At 44.8% G+C, this 14,091-nt stretch overlaps 1 protein-coding gene across 1 annotated transcript in view; it reads right to left on the reverse strand.

Annotated features, from left to right (window-relative positions):
* The window catches only part of LOC144467897 (spondin-1), a 266,893-nt gene extending 253,246 nt beyond the window's left edge, over positions 1-13,647 (reverse strand). The window contains exon 1 of the mRNA XM_078176886.1: positions 13,274-13,647. The gene's annotated coding sequence lies outside the window, so the exon portion shown is untranslated. The remainder of the gene's footprint in view (positions 1-13,273) is intronic.
* Between the last annotated feature and the right edge of the window lie 444 nt (positions 13,648-14,091).

Genomic DNA, 14,091 nt, shown 5'->3' on the forward strand with positions numbered 1-14,091 from the left:
TCCTGGTCAACAGTTCGATGTTGTTCCCCTAGTTTCGACAGTTTTATTATTTTACTGTTTCTAGGAAAATTCGACGCATAGTTTACGACTTTTATTTTTTTTATCGCGGAGCGTGCGTATCTAGCGTTATCGATAAAAAATTATACTGTGTCGTCGCATTTTTGTTACCTCCCTTAGTTTAGGTTATGTTGTTGTTTATGATGTAAGTTCTTTTACAGTTTTATTGTGCATATCCAGCGTTGAATTTGGCGAAGCGATATTTTTTAAATTTTATGCTTTTGATATTTATTTTGGGTATTTTGCGAGTATAATGTTGACACCCTTAGGGTATTAGATATGCATAAGAAATGTTGTGGTGGTTTTTGAAATTAGACTGTGCAAATTTTATTCGTCTTTCTGTCACGACGAGATATTTCATCATACCTTAATTTCAAAAAAAAAATTTCTGACTCAAAGAATTTCCATTCTATGTAACAAAGTACACTCTTATGCATATGAAATTGATTCTTGTGACTGATACCAATAGTTTCACTATTTAACAAATTTGAAGTCTAAATTTGTATAAAAATTATCTTGAGACGTGACAGAACAATTATAGTAGGGCTACAGAGTCATCACTATAGTGCAAGGGGTTAAAAATCTGGCCGAGTACCTGCCCAAAAACAACTCGTGACTTCGCTGGAAGATCGCGAACGTCGAGGGACGATTCGGGGTAGAAATATTGGGGAAATCTTTCTGCCGGGCTAGTCGACAGCGTGCCGAAGTTCCGGGCAGAGTTGGCCAGCGTGTTAATCCGCTCCACAAATACAAATATCCCCGAGTAACCGAGCGCGCACGGCTCGCGTATTAACGCAACTCGTTAACGAACCGCGTGCGTCCGAAAGTTCCGCGCGTTTTCCCGGGGCCTCGAGGCTCCGCCGAATCAGTGGGAACTCGGTAATTACTTTCCCCTACCCGGCAAACTAAAATATAACTCGGCGTCTTGGCGAACGGAGTTCGGGAGGGGAGGAGTCCTGTCCCATCGGATTCTTAACTTCGCCGCTTCCCGACCGAGACAGCGGACTCCCGGGACTCAGTCCCCTCGTGCATACGCAATTTGCACAGTGGGGTACGAACTTGAATAATCGCGTTCGACGAGCGACTGTCTATTAACGATAATTTCCACCGTCTAAGACGACTACAATTTATTTCACCCTTTCCACTCGAGTGGCACCTCTGAAGCGCCAATGAAAATTGTTATATAATTAACAAAATAAAATTGACATTATTAAGTACCCTTCTGTTAAAACCATAACAGTTTTACGAGTCACAAGACTCAATCTCGTATAGCGAATTATGCTAACTACTATACTATAGCTGGTCAAAATAGCAATTCTGAGTCTAATCTTAAAATCGAGTGCGAAGGGTTAATTCTCACAAAGCGGTGATTGGACAACTTTGACCCGCGTTATTAAATCGTTCACTTAATTACTCACGTTTCGGCTGTTAAATTAAATAAATCACTGTTACATTAGGAACCACAGAAAGGCTAATAATAAATCTGCAGGAAATATCATCAAAAATATTATAATTATTATAGTAACTATTATAAACATCGTTAATAGTGTGGTTGTAAAAATTGTCCCCAGTCAGAGGGTTAATTGAACACATAATTTAATGAAACTACAAAGCTCCAACAGCCAAGCAAATTATATTATATTTTAATTATATTTTAATATAATTGGTATTATATTCTAATTTATTGCGAATAACTAGCTTCGAAATACCAGTAAACACCATATACCGCAACGAAATGATTCAGGTTTCGCTCGAAAAAATGCCGGATCGCGGAAATGAAATTTCAGCTAATTTCGAAGCCGATTTATTTTGCATCTCGGAGACAGGAGTCGTGTTCTGCTGTGTGGGGACGCACACGGTAACACGCTGCGCGCGTTGGTACGTGTGGATTTCAAACGGATTTTTCCCTTATCGGAACCGATCGGCGAATGTTAATTAACGAATTAATGGGCGAACGAAAACGATAATGAATCTGCTGGTTGGCTGAAAATTAAATACACCTAGCTGGCTGGCTAGCGCGCGCGCACTCTCGCGAGATATTAAATTGAACGGAGGGGGGGGGGGGGGGAACATTGTGCACGCGGCAAAACTACATTTAAGGGAATTTCGTTTTTTTTATATTTTTCGAGGGTGGTCGGGGGGTGGGTCCCGGCACCGGCCCACGTTCCTCCGATGGTTCAATTATTTCGGTTGTATTGATTTATCGTGTGTATTTATCACGGGTTCGCCGTGCGGAATCCTGGTACAACCGAAGGTCCCAGGCACATATAATGCGTGCACGGTTTAAAGATTGATTTAGTGCACGGACTGTAACGAGTTTTGTGTTTTATCGAGTGATATCTGATCGCTAGACAGATGTTTATCAAAAATATTGTGGAAATAAAGCTGACTGCGTTTATTAAAATTTCGCGGATTTATGCGAATTGGTTGGGAGCGCGAATGAAATGCTCTTCGCGGTGGACCGGGGGGGAAATTTTTGTTCGCGCCGTTGCCCAGAGCTGTGAATTTTTGTACGAAGTTTGACAGGCGGTTGATCCGCGGGGCTCGATATTTTTCGACGTTGCACGGGAATTTGTCGTAATCCTTGTTAAATTCTGCAAACGGGGTGCTTCAATATTTGCCGGGCGGGGCTTATCGGAAGAATTACCGCGGCGCATAATAACTGTCTTCATTACTTTCGAACGCTTTGTTGGTACGGGGAACTGGGTCACTAGCATTATGAGACATCCTGTAGCGTAACTCAGAAAGCCGGGGACATGTCGTAAACAGGATCATTCGACGCCATGTTATAATTTCCGATTAATAATCACGGTTATCCATTCATCATAATGGGCAATCCCGCCGGTAAATATTAGACCGTGCCCCGCCATTGTGTGCGCGGGCCGCGCGAAATTTTATCGAAATTTCACCTCGATGGAACGCGATTCATTAGGCTTCCGATAGTTTTAGGGGGTGTCAATTTAAAACCGCCCACAGGGCAAGCGTGTTAATTACTATCATGTCCTCATCTCTTATTTACAGTGTTTTTACAGTAATTAAAATTTCATCTATTTAAGAACGCAATTACTTTCTCGAAAAACTGTTTCGTTAGTCGAATATTTCTTAAGTTTATTAAATATTCTGTTCTTTATAAATTATATATAAATATATGTACATTAATATTTCCTTCTGAAAAGATTCATACTTATACAAAAGACATCAACGTATAATTAATATATTCTAAGTATCGCCACACAGATAAAAACAGTCATTTAACCCTTTGCCGTACCATTTTCTTTACAACTACTAGGATTAGAATTTTTTCGATCGCACTAATTTCATCGACGAAAAAGCAATTTTATATTTATCGTGTGCTTACATCTACTTGACTGTTTAAATATTGCTGACAAGAGAATAAAAATTGAATCTTAAAGGAAAAGATGAATATTCATAATTAACAGCTTATTAATAAAAATCGCCATCAGGAGTCTGACTCATGAAAGTATGACAAGGGATTAATTCGTCGAAAAATTCTGCCATCTCTTCAACATACACATTAATTAACACAGTTGCCGCGAGTTCGTCATTCGCGGACGATCGAGTGAACCGATTCAGCGTCGAGAGGCAATCGAGTAGCGTGCTGCCCCATAAATCTCCAATCTCCGAGGGGAGTAAAAATAAAGGGGGAAAATATAAAACAAATGCGAAAGTGATTCGGGAACTAATCCCGAACCCGATACGTGTCCCCGAGACGGAGTCCCCGGCTCTAAAAAAGCCCGGTGAAAATAAACTAGATCAAAGTGTGTCCGATCGGAAAGCAAATAGAAACGGGGAACTGTTCGGCGTCGATGGCGCCATAAGAATCAAAACCGTATCAATCCGGGGATCTTACGGTTTCGTGGGAGCGTACCGGAGAGAGGATATCCGCGCGGGGCGAGCGGCTGCATTATTCGCGGACCGGGGAAATATTTTCGCGCGAAAATAGACGGGGAACGGGGACGGGTACGTTATTTCACCGGCGGAGTCGTATCTCGTTTACTGTCACCGGTGGGAAAGGTTTCCACGGCTACGGACTCGTGGCAGCGAGCCACCTAACTGAAAACTACCCTCTATCTTTGTCCCTCTCGCCCTTCTCTGCTTCCTCCTTTTTTCTCTCTTTCCCTCCTTCTCTTTTTCCCTCTGCGTCTTTTTCTCTTTTTCTCTTCCTCTTTTCCTATTTCTATCCCTTTCTCTCATCCTTCCTCTCTCTCTCTCTCTTCTCCTCTCTTCCTCTTTTTCTCTTCCTCTCCATTTCTCTCTCTCTCTCTCTCTCTTTCTCTCTTTCTATTCCTCTTGTTACGTACGTTTCATTGCGTTTCATTACCCCGTCTCTCGCTCGTCGAGTTATCTCGTGGCGCGAACAACGCTGCACACACGAGCCGAGTTTTGCTTACGTGTCGGGATCGTTTGTCTCTCGGCGCCGCTGACCCAATTTCATCCCTTAACTTGCGTGCGCTAAGTACGTCGTGCGGGCGGCCAGGGGCAAGGGAGGGGGTGGGGGAGCAGCACCCCGAAAAATCCGGAACGCGCGCTACCCTCGAATCCGTCATCCGGCGTTTGCCTCCAATTTGTCCGCGCGGCGCTAAGCGCGGAAACCGCCGAGCCCGTGATTCCGTGACCAATGGAAATCCCATGCTCCGAAAAACAAGTAAAAAACGCGGGCGATGGATCCGCCCTCTCTCTCAATTGAGATTTTTCGTCGATTTTTGGGAGCAGAGCGAAATTAATGACAGTGATATATTATTAATATAGTAGTATAAATATTAGATGCTTTTAGGTTAATTTGATGGAGATGGGTATATGTAAAGTATTGGTGCAAGTAGTGTTAACTCTTTGCATTCAATTAAAAAATATATAGAATTCATAATTGCCATCGAATCTAAAATAATTTCTCCGGCTTCTAGTGTCTCCGTTTTATGTAACAAAATTTAATTCGTGCATATGAAATTGAGTCTCGTGACTCGTATAATAGTTACACTTTTAACAATTATTAAATCTAAGCTTTGGCGATGTCTATTAAAAATAATTTTGGAATGTATTACAGTAATTTTAATGGCTCCGCAGAGTCGCCACTCGAGTGCTATGGGTTAAATAGCATTATTTGAAGTGATCGATGGATTAAGCTGTTTTATAGTTATCAAAGAGCTGCAGAGTCTATGAATTTCCAGGGAAAATTATCTCGTTGCATCTAGAAGATTATTAAGGAACGCAGAGATGTTAATCGATGCGATAAAAATCATGGTCCGTTGATTTAAAGACCGTCCGCGAGGTTCTTGCGGCTTGAGAGGAGCGTTCTGAAGAAACGGCAATAAAATCACGATGAAGCAGGTTGATACGTCGCCGGCACCTGCAATAAGAAGGACGAAGTCCGCCGACACCGTCGCTACGGTCCCGCGGCCTCGTCGGAACGTGTTATTCGGCCCTTGCCGGGTAATCGTTTTTGCTCGACAAGCTAAAAGCTAATCCCCCGGCCGGTTGTTAATCGGTTGAACGGGGGGAGGGGGGGCTGTTGGAAAAAGCCTCGCGTGCACGCGATCCGCCCCGCAATTATCCGGCGAGAGGGTGGCGGCCCGCGGAGTAGAGGGTCGAGAGGGTCGGGGGATGATTCTCTTCCGGGTCCTGGCTACTTCAGAATTTTCTAGTAAGCAACAAGTTGTCGCGAGCGCCGCGCGATTACTTGTTGGCACGTAAATAACGAAAAGCGACGAGAGAGTAAGAGAGAGCGAACGAGAGCGAGCGAGCGAGAGAGCGAGCGAGAGAGAGAGAGTAAGAGAGGAAGAGATGGGGGGAGGGAGTTCACGGTAAACGACGCGCCGAGATTTTTACATGAATTCAAACGACGCTTCTGTTCCTGTCGCGCGAATAAAACGAACAGTTCTGGCACCGTTCGCGCTCGACCATAAAACGATCGACAGCACCCGGATCTCGATTCGGTAGCAATATTTAGCGTGCCGCGAGATTTTACTCGGCGACGGTGATTTGCCAGCTTCCTCATGAGCGGAAATATCGGGGAAACTGTGGGACGATATTCCTGGAGGGAAACATTTGTCAGAGCGATCGTAAATAATTATGTAGATTCTTGCTGGACACGGAAACTACATTGCTTTTTTAAAAAGAGTCCAGGATCTTGGAAATAGAAAATATTATACATTGTATTGGTTATCACTAGACTGTGGATCTTTATGGAAAATAAAACTTAAATTCATCAGTTGCATCAAAGATATATAAAATAAAAATTTCTTTCTTTCTTTCTTTAATAATTGAATTGAATTGAAGGTAATACATAGATAACGCATTCTATTAACGTTTCCTTTATTTAATATTTTACCTACTGATTTTTATTATAGATGCATAAAATTTAAAAATTTGTTACATTTATTGTAAGGGTTATGAGACAAATAGGAATTATTTTCTTCATTAAATAATTTTAATAAGCTTGAATAAATAATATCGGTACTCGAGAATTTTCCTAATCTGCTTGCGTTCTTAAATAATTAAATAATACCTTCTCATTTTTATCAAAGACATTAAAAATCCGCAGTTTAGTGATTGCAACAATAAAGTCAACCTTCTCATTTTAGTTCTCACTTCGCTGATTGTATAATTTGCGACATTAAATATTTTTTTCCAATTCGAATAAAGATCAAACCGAACATAAACGCGAGTAAAATCGTAAGCTAGCCGGCGCCTCCATTCCCTTTAAGAATAATTCCGGTAAAGTGAAAAGAAAACGATGACGCGGCAGATGCTCTTAAAGATAGATTTTCCAATTCAGAAAATTTGTCTGGGCCCACGGTCGTGTTCGCGATTCCACATCGCAGCGATAAATCTGCATTTTAATCGCACGAATAATCCCTCGCAGTTTGGAACGATCCCGAAAGAGGATTTCTGATAGCCGGTCGGGTCCGATCGATCCCAGGCAACCACCCCTTGTACGCTCCGCGGCGGAAGGGGGGGAGAGAGAGAGAGAGAGGGAGAGAGAGATGGACGAAGAGATAAGTTTCGAAAGGAAAGGTACGTTTCAATACGTTTTCGCGATTCCACGGAAGTCGCGACGATACTTCCCGCGGCGCGGTGCTTTAAATAATGTTTGAATAAAAAGCCCGAAAAAGTTTTTCGGTTAGACCCCCCGTGCTCGGAGCCAGGATTTACAACGAGGGGAGAATAAGCAGGCTGGGCCGACTCTTCCCTCCGCCCTCTCTCTCTCTCGCCACCTGTGTCCCAATGCGGCCGAGGTAATAATAAAGTGAGACGAAGCCGGAAGAGCGGGACGGGTCGGCGGAAGAAAGAGAGCCGAGAGAAGGAGAGAAAGAAATAGAGAAAAAGAAACAGAAAGAGAGAGTTAGTGAGAGAGAGAGAGAGAGAGAGAGAGGCGAGAGACACAGTCGCGGAAGACGAACTCCTCTCTCATCTCTCTATCGCCACGTCCCCCGTCTCCCTCCCGCCCCGGACGTCTCCGTTACTCTTCCCTCGCCGCCCCCCTCTCGGTTGCTCTCTTTGGATATTCAATTTCAATCGGATTCCTCGAGAGCTTCATCCCACGGAATCCGTTACAAAAGTTCGGTCGCGACGCGAATCGAGGAACCGGACCGATTTCGACCGCTTCCGGTCGGGCGGGGGCGTGTTTTAAAAGTATACGGAGGGGCGCCCCCCCCCCCCCCCCCCCGAAACTTCTTCCCCCAGCGAGTCGTTAACTTCCCTCGGAACCCGTAACTCCGTCTTTCGCCCGGCGACCCCTTCTGCCGGGGCTGTTTTGCCGGGGAACACGTGTCGCGAACTGTTCCCGAAGTGTACGCGGGGTGGCGGCGACGGACCTTCCTCTTTCCCTCCACCTGGATCGTCGCGGAGAATGGCCTAACAAATTACCCGCGCCCCGGACAATACTAAATATCCAATGACCAGAGCGGACGCACCGCGAATCGCTGCGAGGAATCTGCGAGAGGATTTCGTCGCACGTGGATCTTGAATTATTAATAGGCGGTGGATTTTCTAATTTTATTAGGATTTTAGAGCGTAGCCATTTATTTTTGTTCGGGAATTTTTAGTGCAATTATTACCGTACTGAGGACCGAAATATAATAAACTCAGCTATAAAATTTGACGCTTTAGATTTCATCCATCGATTTTTGAAATCTGCAGTTTAATTATTGTACAATATTATTAAAATTATTATATTCTACAATTACTATTATTATATACTGTGATTATGATTATTATAAACTACGATTGTAATTATTCTATACTATGATTAAATTTACTATATACTGTTTTTCCGAATGCTGAACGCAGAAGCAAAATAATTCCGCGCCTCTTCGCTTTTAATCCTGTCAATCCGAACCCGATTTTAACGCAGAGCCGTGCAGATCATTGTCTAATAAATACACAATCGAACAGATCCTCGACTAAATCACGGGATTAGAGAGAAAGCGAAGCCAACAGAAGCGGAGCAACCGTCCTCACCGGAAGTTAATTTCAAGTTCATCGCCGATCAAACGTAGACGGCTGGAAGAAGCTCGGCTGGCAACCAGAAGCAAAACGAATAGCGAGTAAACGGTCGAAGAGGATTAAACGCGCTCTTAAGAGTGCGAGCTAGTGCCGGCGCAAGCTCTCGCTCTCTGATCGTTCACTCCTCCGCCGTGTCCCATTCTAATAGACAATTTTCAACGTTTAATCCCGTTCCCCGGGAATCGTGTGTACGTATTTAGCGTAGATTTTACATGCGACAGGTAAATATTGATAGGAGACCCTTTGGGTGGTGTGGCGTATACTCGTCGCATGTTAACCGAAGCTTACACGCAGCAGTTGGAAATATCAACAGGGGCGGCGAGCATCACTATAATGCGGATTTTAATATCGCTCGTAATGCGATATTCCATACTGAGCCGTTAATTCGCGGGGATAAAGGACGGTAAAGTCGCCGGGGCGAGCGCGAACGGCCGCGGATAAAAGCGGCACCTGGGGATCGGGGGGGAGAGGTGGATGGGGGAAAGGGGTCGGTACGGCCGGAGGGAGCGATGAGACGAGTTCACGGCTGCAACAATTAATTAATACATTTTCGATAATTAAACGCGGCGATCGTAATGAGAGTCCTGTCTCTAATTTCCGCCGGATAATAATTGGTTGAGAATCGGGTCGCGTTGATAATAACGTTACGCGGGGCCCGGGTATCGCGCAAACCCCCCGGTCGCGGATTTCGTCCGAATTAGAAGATTCTATGTTCGAATCGGTGCGAATCGGTCTACGCGAAATTCTAATAAACAAACCGCGGAGTAACGGAGAACGCTGGTGCCGGCCCGCGCGCGGACTGTAATTTTCATTGGCAATCGAGCACGACGATACACGCGGCGGCCGCGCGTGGTCTGGAAATAGTGGTGTGTGTTGTGCACGGGTTCCCTATTTTCAGACGCGTATAACCAGTCGCAGCCGGTAGATCGGCCCAGTCTCGCCGCGTCCGACGTCAACCGTTGAAAGCAACCATCGACGCGACAGAGAAGAGAAAAAAAAAGGAACCGGTGACGGTTCGATCGCGCGGGGCCTCTGTCCAATTAATGGAGACCTTTCGGCCGTCAAATATCTAGAATCGACTGGACCCCCGCGCGCGAGCGCGACCCCTGAACTCGGCGGCGCGCTCTTGTCACGCCGACACGAAAACTCGTTAATCATATCGAGCAATCAATTCCGTTCGACGCACTATCGCCGTGGACCGTGGTACCCGGTACCAATCTGGATCCCGATTCGGACGTATTAACGAACCCGGGGAAATAGAAAAACTGGGCCAAAAGCAGAACTCGGCGAAAACCAAGTCGCTTCGAAGCGATGGAAGGAGAAGTGGTGTTAAAGAGGCTACGCGCCGACGACGGACGCGCTGAAAGCTCTAGGCTTCGATGGCGAGAGCTTGGATTTTTTCTGGTAGTAAGCGAAATAGTTTATTTCCTAACTGAACTTTCCTGTCGGTTTTAATAATTTTATAATAATTTTTACGTTCTTTCGTAGCGAAATAGTGAACGTAAAAATTATTTTCGCAATTTGAAAAAAAATTTTGCGGATGAGCAATTACGTTATTGGAAAATGTACACTACTAACATCGCTATTAGCTAATTGTTACCCTTTAGGCTTCTGGTAGTAATCTAATATGTAATAATAAGCATAATAATACAAAAAATTATATTATCAATATTATAACTATAGCAGCTGAGAATAAAGTAGATGCAATCATCCCTTAAGTCAATGTCTAACTTTAAATATAATTAAATATAATTAAATACAATTGCAAATATAATTATGAATATAATTTAAATATAATCTAGCTCGCTAAACATAATTTCCATTAAGATACATCTGGATCATTTCTTAATTCTCATCTCTGTCGAATAAAAGCAACGGGAAAGCAACATGTCAAAACTACACCAATCCTCTTTCGAGAGTAAAATATTTACAACTTGATTCATAATGAATATAGATTTTTCTATGCCATTTTGTTTCTCTGAAAAACTGGTCCAGAAAATGCAGCGACCATTTCTGGCTTGCGTGGGTTTGAAAGCCCTAATAAACTCGTTGAAAGATTGCGCCCGTGGGCGTGCGCAGTCTATAGAAGCGACACACGGGTTCAATTGGTTCATAATTGTTTCACATTACAGGGCCTTTGGTAACGAATCCGCAAATTAACCGCAGAACGTCACGCGTAACGCCGGCTCTTCCGTCATTCGCTCGTGTTTCGCTCGACAGTATTCATTTCAGCGTCGCGATGCTCTTAACCGGGAGCCCTACATATATTATGTTCGTTTACAGACCCTCCAGAACTGTTACCAGCTATTCGGAAACATCGCGGCTGTGTATCAGTCTAATGAAACGATCGGTACCGTTTATTTGGCAGCGGGAAGCTCGAGCGACACGGCGATTTGCAAATTTTTGGCCGAGTAGTGGATCCGAGGCAAACATTGGGAGAACGCTGGATAACAATGCCGGTGGAATTGCTACAATTGCCGTAGAAATACCGCAATTGGATAGGAACTATGCGATCGATAATGATTTATAAGTATTTTGTGGATTTTTATACGAAATTTAAATTGTCTGTGGCAATTGCAATCGATGTGAATTAAATAGCAATTATTTTCTTTTCTAAATAATTTTAATAAATCGTAAATGACATAGTGCCTCTTTGAAATCTTGTTAGCCCTCCGCTGTCACATATGTCATACAATTTAAAAAAAAACTGTCGATCAAAAACTAGCAATGCTACCGAATTCCAAAAATTCGAAGACATAATTTGAACATTCTAAAACATTGTGCCTTTTATTAGAACTCCATATCTGACTACCAAGTGTATTGAATTAATCGTTAATTTGACCTCTCCGTAAAAAGAAATATAGGTCAGCCGAGCCAGTGTGACAGCGAAAAGTCACTCTCCACAGTACTTAAAATTACAGCAACACATTCTCGCGAGAAATTCATAAAATCCGCGGTCCATTTATATAACTAGTTCTGAGAACAGTAACAAAATCGTTCGTCCGCGAGCGACATTGTTCGAAGAAAACTTTGCGAACCTCGTTACAGAACGTGTCAGCTAATTATCGAGAATGCAATAATTTTGAACCGACGGGAAAATTGAATTTTTCTTTGGACGATTCTTCGATAAATTACGAGAGAGAGAGAGAGAGAGAGAGAGGGAGAGAGAGGTTCAATTTTCCCACCGCGGCCAGAGCAGGAATACTTTTCTCGGACACTTGTTGTTCGCTAATCAATTTCGTGCGGGGCCAACGAAATCTAGAAAATAGCGTGCACGGGCGCCGCAACCTGCGTTGCCATCTCCGGCGCGGCTGTTCCGGTTCAAAATTCGTCGGAACGAGCCCCGTCCGCGTCATTATTGCTCCCTAATATTCTTCGCGGAGCAGCAGCCAACCGCTGCTCGCCGCAAGAGAAAAATTCGTGAAAAAGGAACGCCGAGGCGGAGTTGGCTCTCGTTACCGCGCGCGGCAGCGCAACCTCAGAAACTCCGCCAGCTGCGGTTCCCCGTGTTACAACTATTCTGGGCATTACGCAACGTGCAGGAGCCCCTCTCTCTCTCTCTCTGGTCGATCACCTCGCGAGGAAAACCTGCGGATCCTCCGCGACGTTGCGAGCGAAAAAATATGACAGGTCGGTCTGACCACTGGAAGTGTACCTTACGGTATGTACGAGCCGAAGTGTACTTTAGCGGGGGTCTACATATACGAAAACATAGTATGGTGGGGAAGAACACACCCCCCGTCGTCAGATGGAACACCATAAAACAATAAAATCAATGCGGCAACCCTTCGCTCTCCCCAAAAGCGTACACGATCGACGTTTTACTCGCTCTTACGATTTTCTTCCTGGACGACAAAAAAAAGTTATTATGTCGAATATATTTTTATAAATATTGCCATCTGCTGGCTACCTAGAGCAATTAGTAACAAATGAAAATGTTCACCGTAGCCATGGTGATGAATTAGCTAAGTGGGAAGGCGAGTTAAGTAGGCCGGCGAAATGTTTCGGTGAAATCGCGAGTTCACAAATAAGTATTGTGTCACCGCCGGAGCCCATGCGCCTAATTGTGTAATTCCGGGCGCCTAGTTAAGGGTTGAAGCTCTCTCTCTCTCTCTCTCTCTCTCTCGGTCGCGACATTCTGAGAACTCATCCTTGGATCGTGTTCCAACGGTCTCTCTTTGCTTTTCTTTACGATGTTCCCGGCCGCCGAAGACGCTGCATTGTCTGTCGCATTGTTGACCCGCTTTGAAAATAATATCGCGACCATTTCCAAGAAACGCTAACAAAGAACGATGCAGACACTCTCCGAGGACCGCTTGAATGAACACGGCATTATGCAACAGTTTACCGCTGCCTACCAACCCCTTTTGATGTTACGATATTCCAACGATATTTCCAGCGTCTTGTTCATCGCGGCAACCGTTTCCCCGTTGCGCTGAAGGAACAAATAATAAATCGAAAACAATTCCGTATACGTCTTTGTTATTATGGTAAGTTACCTTCATCCCTTAATAGACAGTTTAAGGAACGGGGAAATCTACGGACCGATTACGAGAGCTCCTCGAACCCCCGAGAAAATACCAGATAGAATTGATAGAATTGAGTGTCCGGGTTACTTCGGTTCCCATAAACATTCCGAACGAGCGCACCCTCGAGGAAACGGGTGTACCATTTTAGGGTAAATCGTTCTCACCTTCGCCGTGCCGCGTTAGTCCCTGTTCGTTGTCTCTCGGTCAGTCTCTCTGCGATCGTCGGCGGTGGAGACGAAGCGCCGAAGAAACGGAACACACTCACATATCACACACAGCCCGGTGGTAACTCGCGGCGATCGCGTCGGCGATGGATCGTTCGATGGACGTGAGTGTTCGGGACCACGAAGAAAGATTCACCAGTTTCCGGCGCGCGCGAAAACACGGATCGGCCTGTATGCCGACGGAGGACGGAACAGAGAGAAACGGCGAAAGAGAAAAAGATAGAAAGAGAAAGAGAGAGAGAGAGAGAGAGAGACAGAGGCGGCACGGGACGAGCACGAATTTGGTCGCGAGCGAACGAGAACGAAAGGGGAAGGAGGTTCTCACGTTTCACGACACGTATCACGCGCGGGTCACTGACGAGAGACTCGAACACGATGCTTTTAGCTTGAGGGTTGCCGCGGTACTGCGAGGACCGCGCTGCCGAGTATCCGAGACTGCCGCCCGAACCCGGTTCCCTCTACCCGCCCGACCCGCTCGCCCGTCCACCCATTGCCCGCTGATTTCCCGCCGACGGTTCCCATTGGATCATTCGAAACAGAGCTTGCGCTCTACTCGATCACCGAACTTGGCTTCGAACGACTTACTCTCCGTTTCCAAAGTTTATCCTGTTAAAGCTCATCGAAACCTCGAATTTTTTTATTGGTTTAAGGCAGATCATTTCGTGTCAACCCTTAACTGTATAATGATGAATCTGACTGATGGAGATGTCAAAAGTAAGTTTTCTGTGAGCAGCTTTGAAGTCAAGCTTTGCTTCCAA

Source organism: Augochlora pura, chromosome 3 (assembly GCF_028453695.1).
Source record: "Augochlora pura isolate Apur16 chromosome 3, APUR_v2.2.1, whole genome shotgun sequence".
Lineage (NCBI taxonomy): Eukaryota > Metazoa > Arthropoda > Insecta > Hymenoptera > Halictidae > Augochlora > Augochlora pura.